At 34.5% G+C, this 8546-nt stretch overlaps 1 protein-coding gene across 1 annotated transcript in view; it reads right to left on the bottom strand.

Annotated features, from left to right (window-relative positions):
* ZFP36L2 (ZFP36 ring finger protein like 2) overlaps positions 1-6010 on the bottom strand; it is a 252540-nt gene extending 246530 nt beyond the window's left edge. Inside the window, exons 1-2 of the transcript XR_007950307.1 lie at positions 5907-6010; positions 3497-3628 (exon numbers count right to left, since the gene is read on the bottom strand). The gene's annotated coding sequence lies outside the window, so the exon portion shown is untranslated. The remainder of the gene's footprint in view (positions 1-3496; positions 3629-5906) is intronic.
* Between the last annotated feature and the right edge of the window lie 2536 nt (positions 6011-8546).

An 8546-nucleotide genomic window follows, 5' to 3' on the forward strand; every position in this document is an offset into this window, starting at 1 on the left:
GATTGCCATGGGCAAGCCAGAAGCCGGTCTAAGCTGAATCAACAAGGCGTCCTTACTGAATAGCCTTCCTCTGCCAAGTCAAACTCTTTTTGTTAACTGTGAAACTCTCCATTAGGGTTTGGTCCTAGTATCAAACAAACTAAGGCAGGGCTGTCTGACAATGCTACAGAAAAGTAACTTTTGTGCTCCCTCTTCTCTCAATAAAGAATGTCCTTCCATTTCATTTTTTATTATTAAAAAGCTTTTTTTGAGAATCCAGAAATCAAAACTGGCTTCCTCCGAACCTTCCAGGACTCTGGACATGAATTATCTTCCCTCTGGATTTCCTTTGTATGAAGAACCTCAATTTCTTAATCTTTTCACTTTATTTTTATCTTTTTCTTTTGGTAAGTAAAGATGATTATTTCTTAAGTGTACATTTAATGTCTCCAAGTAAATCAAAAGTTCCCAGAGGACAGGAGCTAATGTGACTAATATTTCTTTCACATTTCTGCTACAATGCTCATATTAGATTATATGATAGTCACACACCATGGACATTCAATAAATCAATGTTTGTTAACTAGAGAATCAACTATAGACCTTGGTCTGGACTCTAGGGAACTTTTCTCAAAAGAAAGGTGACTGGTAATAGCAAAAAGAGTCTGAATTTGGAGTCACAAGCAGAGGTTCAAATTCCAAGGCTAACACTAACTATAGGACCTCAGCCATGTCACTTAACCATCTGAGACTGAGTAACCTTATTTACAAAATGAATGGGCTTGGGGTGAGAGTATATCAAATGGTTTGAAGGTCCCTTCCACCTCTAAATATTATTAAGGGTAGTTATGAAGGGAAGTTTATTTGTTTGTTTGTTTGTTTGTTTTACTAAATTGATATACTTTTTATTTAAATAATGGATTTTCATATTTAAAACAATTCAATTTGTTGAAATATAGCACATGACATGGAAACATGGTACCCTAAAGTAAGATAACTAAGTGGCACAGTGAATAGAATGCAGAGCCTGGAGTTCAGGAAGTCCTGAGTTCAAATTAGACCTCATATTCATTCTAGCTAAGTCAACTATTTAACTTCTGTTTACTGATCTATAAAATGAAGATAATAATAGCACCTATCTCCCAGAGTTGTTGTGTAATAATCATAAAGTACTTAGGACAGTGCTTGTCATATAGTAAGTTTTTGGTAAATATTAACTATAATTGTTATAGTTAATAAAGGAGTTTTGGTGAGAGAGTTTGAGTATTCTGAATAGGAATGACTACATACAACAGGTACTTTCAATTAAGTACTAATTTCTGGCATATGGGATGCATTGTACAATGTTTGCATTTCTGGAAGATTAGTAAAAGGCTCCCCTGAATTAGATGTTCTCAACATAAACTAATAGAATGTTCTAATTCTTATCTTTGTTCCATGCTATTGTGACTGTACACTTATTTTTTTCCAGGCTTCCTTTTGTGATTTTACTTAGCTGGTGTTTTTTTTTTTTTTAAGTTAATAATGAAAGTACATGTTTTAATAAGGGGAACCTCCAAGTAAGATTTGCCATTCACATTCCTAAAATGAATCACCCAATGCTGAGCAAGTGGGCTTCAGACATTACTTGCCCTTTGGGAAGCAAAAACCAATAAGTCGAGTGAATGAGTCACCCAAGATGCAAGTACAGGTGATGCTGAAGATGTCAGGGGATGCATCAAGCAAACAATGACAGCTGCCACTTGCCGACAATCTCATTTTTTAATGATTTCTCGTAGTCAGACACCTAAGAGATAACTGTATGGAACCAAAAGGCAGAGACCAGGAAACCACAAAAATAATCAAGAGAAGGCATGCTCTCAGGCTTGCTCCTCAGATCCTTCTGTTCCAGGCCCCATCAGCTGTGTAAACACGAAAGTAGGGAGTGCTTTGTGGAGGCTACGCAGGATGTTAGCAACTCCAAGATCTACTGGGAGCTTCCTCAAAGCTGCACAAGACGTTTTCACTCGCTTTAGGGGCTCTTTTGCAGAGGCCTGGAATCTTAAGCTATGTACCACATATACATGTGGTACATGTATACGTATACATGATAGGGCACTTATTTTCTAACCCCCTCAGGGAATAGAAAGAAAACCATATATGGAATGAACATATCCAAAGAAACCCATCTCTTTCTATATATCTCTATCCACAAAGCCTTATTTTACTTCCTACCCCTCTTTCTCTCTACTTCTAAAATTTCCTAAGACATATCCAGACCCTCAATTACTTTAATAGTGAATAGTAACTCCTTACTTGCCAACAAGACATGTATTGTTACACTGATTTTAAAGGAGAAATGGATAAAATCTGAATTTCAACTACTTACGCAAGATCAAATAGACTATTTGTCTTAAATATTGGTTCCAAATTTTATTCCAAAAGGCATCGGTGAAAGTTCTTCCCCTGTTGAGTCTAAAGAATAAAAGGCCCACTCCTTTGCTTGGTTTTTAAAGCCTTTCACAAGCAGGTCCTAACCTGTCTTTCTAGTCTCACAATGTATTCTTTTCCTTACCCTTCTATCACCCGGCCAGTGTGGTCTTCCCAGTGTTCCTCCCATATGGCACTCCTGCTCAAGCATCATCCTCAACAGAAAGTCCTTCCCAACCCCCAACCTCCCAGCCATTAGCATTTCCCCTATTTAAAATGCCTTTTATTTATCCTCAGCTTATTTCTGTTTGTACGCAGTCTCTTTCGCAGGGAGAAGGTCCCTGAAGGGCAGGGTCTGTTCCTTGGGACTTTCTATCTGTAGCACCTAGTACCAAGAAGACCTCCAGCCACAGTCACAGACCACTGATTGATCTGCACCTCCTACAGTTATCCCTTCCACATTTCTATATTACGAGGGTTAAGGAGCTACTGCCCCACATGATCTAGAAAATCCATGTAAAATATAGTAAGTGGCCTTTGTGTATCATCTGCTGGCTTTTGTGTTTGTTTTGCAAAGTTAAATTAGATAAGTTAACTTATTTATTATTTTAACTTACTTTATTTTGGGGGAGGGAGGGCAATGAGGTTAAGTGACTCGGCCAGGGTCACACAACTAGTACATGTCTGTGTCCTGAAGCCATATCTGAACTCAGGTTCTTCTAACTTCAGAGTTGATACTCTATCCACTGTGCCTAGAAATCTAGCTGTCTTGCTTATTTTAACTTTAAAAAATAAATTGTACATATTTGTGATATTAAATGAAAATATTTTGATATTGTACAATGCTATACATATATTTTATGCATTTCTGAGTTTCTAAATTTTTTTTTCTATGTTGTCCTTTGGCCTTTGTATGTCATCTGCAGCATCTGCTAGACTCCCTCAAAATTCCCAGCTGATTTCTTATGCTAACTCACAATATATCACAAGCATGATGGAGAAAGTCATGACGTGGAAAGGATAACTGTAATGTTTTTAAAATTAAGATCAAAGTAAATCCTACTGCTCCCCCCTTCCCCCAAATATTACAATGATGTATGAACTTTACCTCCTAATGAAGGGGACAAAGGGTGCCATGCTGAGTGCTGAGGAAGCACCATCCATAGGGGAAGGGTACAGTTTTCCCAAGATCAGCAGCAAGAGAAACAGATTTGGGTGAAGATTCAATTCACTGTTGTCACTGCAGTTAAAAAAATAAGAAAATTTTGGAGTTCTAAATACAATCTAAATCAATTTGTCATGAGATATTTCAACTCTGTGAAGTAGTTGTATTCAAACATGTTTTAGAGTTTAAACTGTTTAATTAATGGTGTGTATAAGTCTGTATTTTTAAGATAGGAATTTTCAGCATATTTTGTTTACATCTCCCTTATAAACTGATTTCACTGTTTTGTGGACATGCCTTATCTTCAGTTACAGTCCTAAGTGATAAACTCTTTAAGAGTAGAGACTATGTCTTATTCACCTTTGTATATCCCTCAATACCTGGCAGAGTGCCTTAATAAATATTCAGTGAATGAGTGTATGAATAGGTGAAATATAGCTGTTCTGGGATATAGTTCATAGAGCACTTTAGTAAGATTCAGAGAGACCTCAGTTTGAATCCTGTTTCAGAGGCTCACTAGCTATGCAATACTAAGCAAATCACTTAATCTTTCTCAGTCTAAGTTTCCTCATCTGTAAAATGGTCTATATTTCATGGTACTGTTGTGAAGATCAATCAGTCAACAAACATTTACCAAGTGCCTGCTATGTGCCAGGCACTGTGCTAAGTACTGAATGCAATAAAAGGTAAAAGTCAGATTTCATTCTCGAGCAGCTTAGTCTAAGGTGGGGAAGACAAACATGCAAAAACATGTCCAAACAAGCCAAATACAGAATAAACTGAAAATAATCAACAGAGGAAAGGTACTACATTGAAGAAGGATTGAGAAAGGCTTCCTATAGAAAGTAAGATTTTAGCTGAGACTTAAAGGAAGTCAAGAAAGTCAAGAGGAGAAGGGAAATGAGAAGAGAGGACTGCCAGAGAAAATGCCCAGAATTGGGAGATAGAGTTTCTAATGTGTGGAAAAGCATCTGTCAAATAATTTGAAAATTTTAAAGCAATACATAAATGTCATATATTATTATTACTATCATCATTACTTTATGTGTGGCTTATGGAACTAAATTTATGCTTATAATCCAACTCTCAAAGCTAATCATTGGTTTCATTGGATATTCTATATTCAACCAACTACACAGGTACAATGTCAATTGAACCTAATTTCTGGATTCCTAAAATTCAAATATACTTGTGAGAATACAAGTAAATTTTTGTTCACTAAGAGCTGTAAGTTCTTCATAAAAAACTATAAGAATAATTTCTAAACAAAAACATAACTGAATTCTCATCATAAATATTTCCTGTAATAGATACCTTAGCTCAAGTTCAGTTTTGTTTTTGGTTTTGGGGGGTGGTTTTGCCATGATATTTATAGATCTTGGAAATACATGGCAAATTTAACAAATATATAGACTAAAGTGATATTGCTAATATAACATGTGTGAATGGGCCAGAGCCAATGAAGGCCTAGCACCCAGGCTATTGTAGTCTGCTCTCATTGTTTATGGGTCTGCCTTTCTTCCTTCTTTGCCAAATCTCCCATTTGATCAGAAAGGCAGAACATAAGTGATCAGATTAGCCCATGTGTTGCGTCCAGACAATGGTCAGTGTCTGTGGCCCACACTTGAACTTATGGATTTCATGTAGATGTATTAAGCAAACTTCATATATAAAAACCCAGAGATTTATTATTCAGGTACGTTAGGGACAGTTGTTTACACTAAAAACATCTTTAGTTTATAGAAGAAGTATATATAACTAATTGGTTCTTTTAAAAAGCAAATTCTTCTATTACAATTAGTATAGAAGATCCAGCTTACAAATAACTGACTTACATGAAAATTTTTGTTAACAAATCTGCTTTCATAAAACAAGGCAGCAAGAGGTAGTGCATAACATATAGGAGCATCGACAGGAGATAGGGTAATAAGGGACATTAGAGATGTTTCATTTAACTTTCTGATTTTATAAATTAGGAACAGAGGTCCATTTCACCAAGTGACTTGACTGATATCAAAAAGGAAGTAAGCAACAGAGATTTAATTTGAATCCAGATCCTGTAATTCAAAATTCAGTACTACATGGTTGGTAGATTTGATTTTTTTTTTTTTTTTTTTTGGTTTTTCTAATGGAGCATGGCTACCTAAAGTGAGATTCTGAATCTCATTTTTAATTGTAAATATTAAATTAATTATTAAATATTTTAAGAGAAAGATCATTTAACAAAATAACCAGATTCCTCCATTTCATTTCCCTCTCCACTCCTTCCAAAATATACATGCATGCTCTAAAGCACTCTCCCTCTCTCTCCCTTCTATCCCTTCCTCCCTCTCTCCCTCCCTCTCCCTCTTACCTATCCACAGTATTGGCCACAACTTCCAGTTGCTTGAGAAGAAAGGGATGAAGTGTTGGAAAACGAGAGAAAAATTCTCTCCCTGTCATTCTGTAAAGAAAGCAAAATCAATAGGTAATTATAATCACACAATCTTCTCTAACCAATCTGATAATTAAGTTTTTAAAAAAATACAACAGCAAAGAAAACCAAAGCCATTCCTTTGGTCACTTAATTAATCACAAGATGAATACCCAGAGCTAATCAACAGATTAATAGAAGAGAATAATGATTCTAAGAATTCTCAATAAGCAGAATTATATTTCAATTCAAATGCTATAATTAAATGATTACATATAATGCATAATGTTCTCCTGGTTCTGCTCATTTCACTTTGCATCAATTCATATAAAACTTCCCAGATTTTTCTGAAACCAGTCCTGCTTATCATTTCTTACAGTACAAAAGTAATTCTTTTTTTTTTTTCTTTTAAAATCTTAAGAGTTATTTTAGGCATAATTTTAATTTGGAAACTAGATTTTTAAAAATTGTTTGCTTTTAATTGTATCTGCTAATCAACGAGTTTCTAGCTTTTTCTTTTCATATGGAAAAACCTCAGCTTTAGCCACTGATGGGAATTTAGAAAGAAATTAAAAGAATGAATATTTATTGTCACAATCCAATCTATGCTTCAATGAAATATATACATTTTTAAAGTTGCCTATGAAAATTCTCACAAGTAAATAATTAGTACAGTGTATCTATCTTACAGCCTGGGTCTATATAAGATTATTATGGATAGTTCTATTACAGTGATACAAAGCTTGCTGTAATAAGTTAAAATAATAACAAAGTATGCCAAACTAGTGAGATATAGTACTCTTCATGCAAACATAATAATATTGTATCACACTCATATCCCACAGTTTGGCTATTTCCCAACTGATGGACATTCCCTCAATTTCCAGTTCTTTGCCACCATAAAAAAGAGTTGCTATAAATATTTTTGTATAAACAGATCCTTTTCATTTATATTCTTAAAATAAAGAACCTCTTTGGTATAAAGGCTGAATAGTGGTATTTCAGGGTCAAAGGGTTGCATATTTTTAAGTTGTAAATTTTAAAATTATTATAAAATAAAAATAAAATTAGGTGATATCTCAGAATTATTTTAATATGCATTTATCCAGTTGAGAGAGATTTAGAGATTTTTTTTTATGTGATTATTACCTCTGATTGAAGGTAAGCGTTTAAAAATTTTTTCAAGTCCATAATAGAACAGAGTAAGTTATACAGAATACCATGTACCATGTACAGTATACAAAGCAAATTGATCAAAAATGAAAAACACCAAAAATAACAAACTTTCAAAACTGCTTAATTAATCCTCAGACAAGTTTAATGACTTCGTTACCGTAATGTATTTTCTTCTTGAAACCGGAAAAACCATGAGATCACTTTAAAAAAAAATAACAACAAATAGTTGCTAACCCTTGCTATAAAGGAGGAAAAAATGTTTGTCATGGGCAAGATAATAAAAGGACTAGAGTACTGAAGACTGAAAAACAACAATTTTTATTATCGAAGTTCCCCTTTCCATTCAAAACTATACCAAAACTGTCATTAAAAGAAAGACAACTGTACCTTAAAGATCTAGAAATCTTCATCAGACTATAAAACTTGCAAAATCTCCACAAAATTGTGGGGGGGGGAGGATTTTTAATACCTTGTAGGCTGGGAAGTCTTATTCCCATTGTAGGTATGTGAATTCTGATAAATATATAATAAAAAGCCAAGTTGTTCTCCAATTACAGAAATTCCCAAATAGAGATGAAATACTACAACACAATCTTGCACCATTCCATATTCCAAGACTAAAAAAGTATTCAAGAGATAGAAGTAAATACTCCAATGAGTTAGGAAATTACCTTATGTAAAATCTATTCATTAAAATGTTATAGATTATCATCAAGTCTAGTTACAGAAAGATGTCTTGTTCATCAAATAGAGCAGTCAAGTGGATAGAGCATCAAACCTGGAGTCAGGAAGACTTATCTTCCTGAATTCAAATTCAGGCTCAGATACTTAATAACAGTTGCCTTAGTTTCCTCATTTGTAAAATGAGCGGAGAAAGAAATGGCTAACCACTTCATTAGCTTTGCCAAGAAACCTCCAAAAGGGGTCACCAAGAATCATACACAGCTGAACAACATCAACAAGAAGCTCTTTATCAAAGGTATGTTGGCCATATCTAACATATATAGGACTGCTTGCCATCTGGGGGGAGGGGGGGGAGGGGAGGAAGGAAGGAAAAATCGAAACATAAGCGAGTGCAAGGGATAATGTTGTAAAAAATTACCCTGGCATGGATTCTGTCAATATAAAGTTATTATTAAATAAAATAAAATTAAAACAAAAACAAAACAAAGGTATGTTGGCTAGTTCCAATGGACTGGTGATGAAGAGAGCCATCTGCACCCAGAGAGAATCCTGTTGAGACTGAGTGTGGATCACAACATAGTATTTTCACTTTTTTTGTTGTTTGCCTGCATTTTATTTTCTTACTCATTTTTTTTCCTTTTTGATATGATTTTTTAAATACAGCATGATAATTGTGGAAATATGTATTGAAGAATTGCACATGTTTAACATATACTGGAT

This window comes from Antechinus flavipes, chromosome 2 (genome assembly GCF_016432865.1).
Source record: "Antechinus flavipes isolate AdamAnt ecotype Samford, QLD, Australia chromosome 2, AdamAnt_v2, whole genome shotgun sequence".
Classification (NCBI taxonomy): domain Eukaryota; kingdom Metazoa; phylum Chordata; class Mammalia; order Dasyuromorphia; family Dasyuridae; genus Antechinus; species Antechinus flavipes.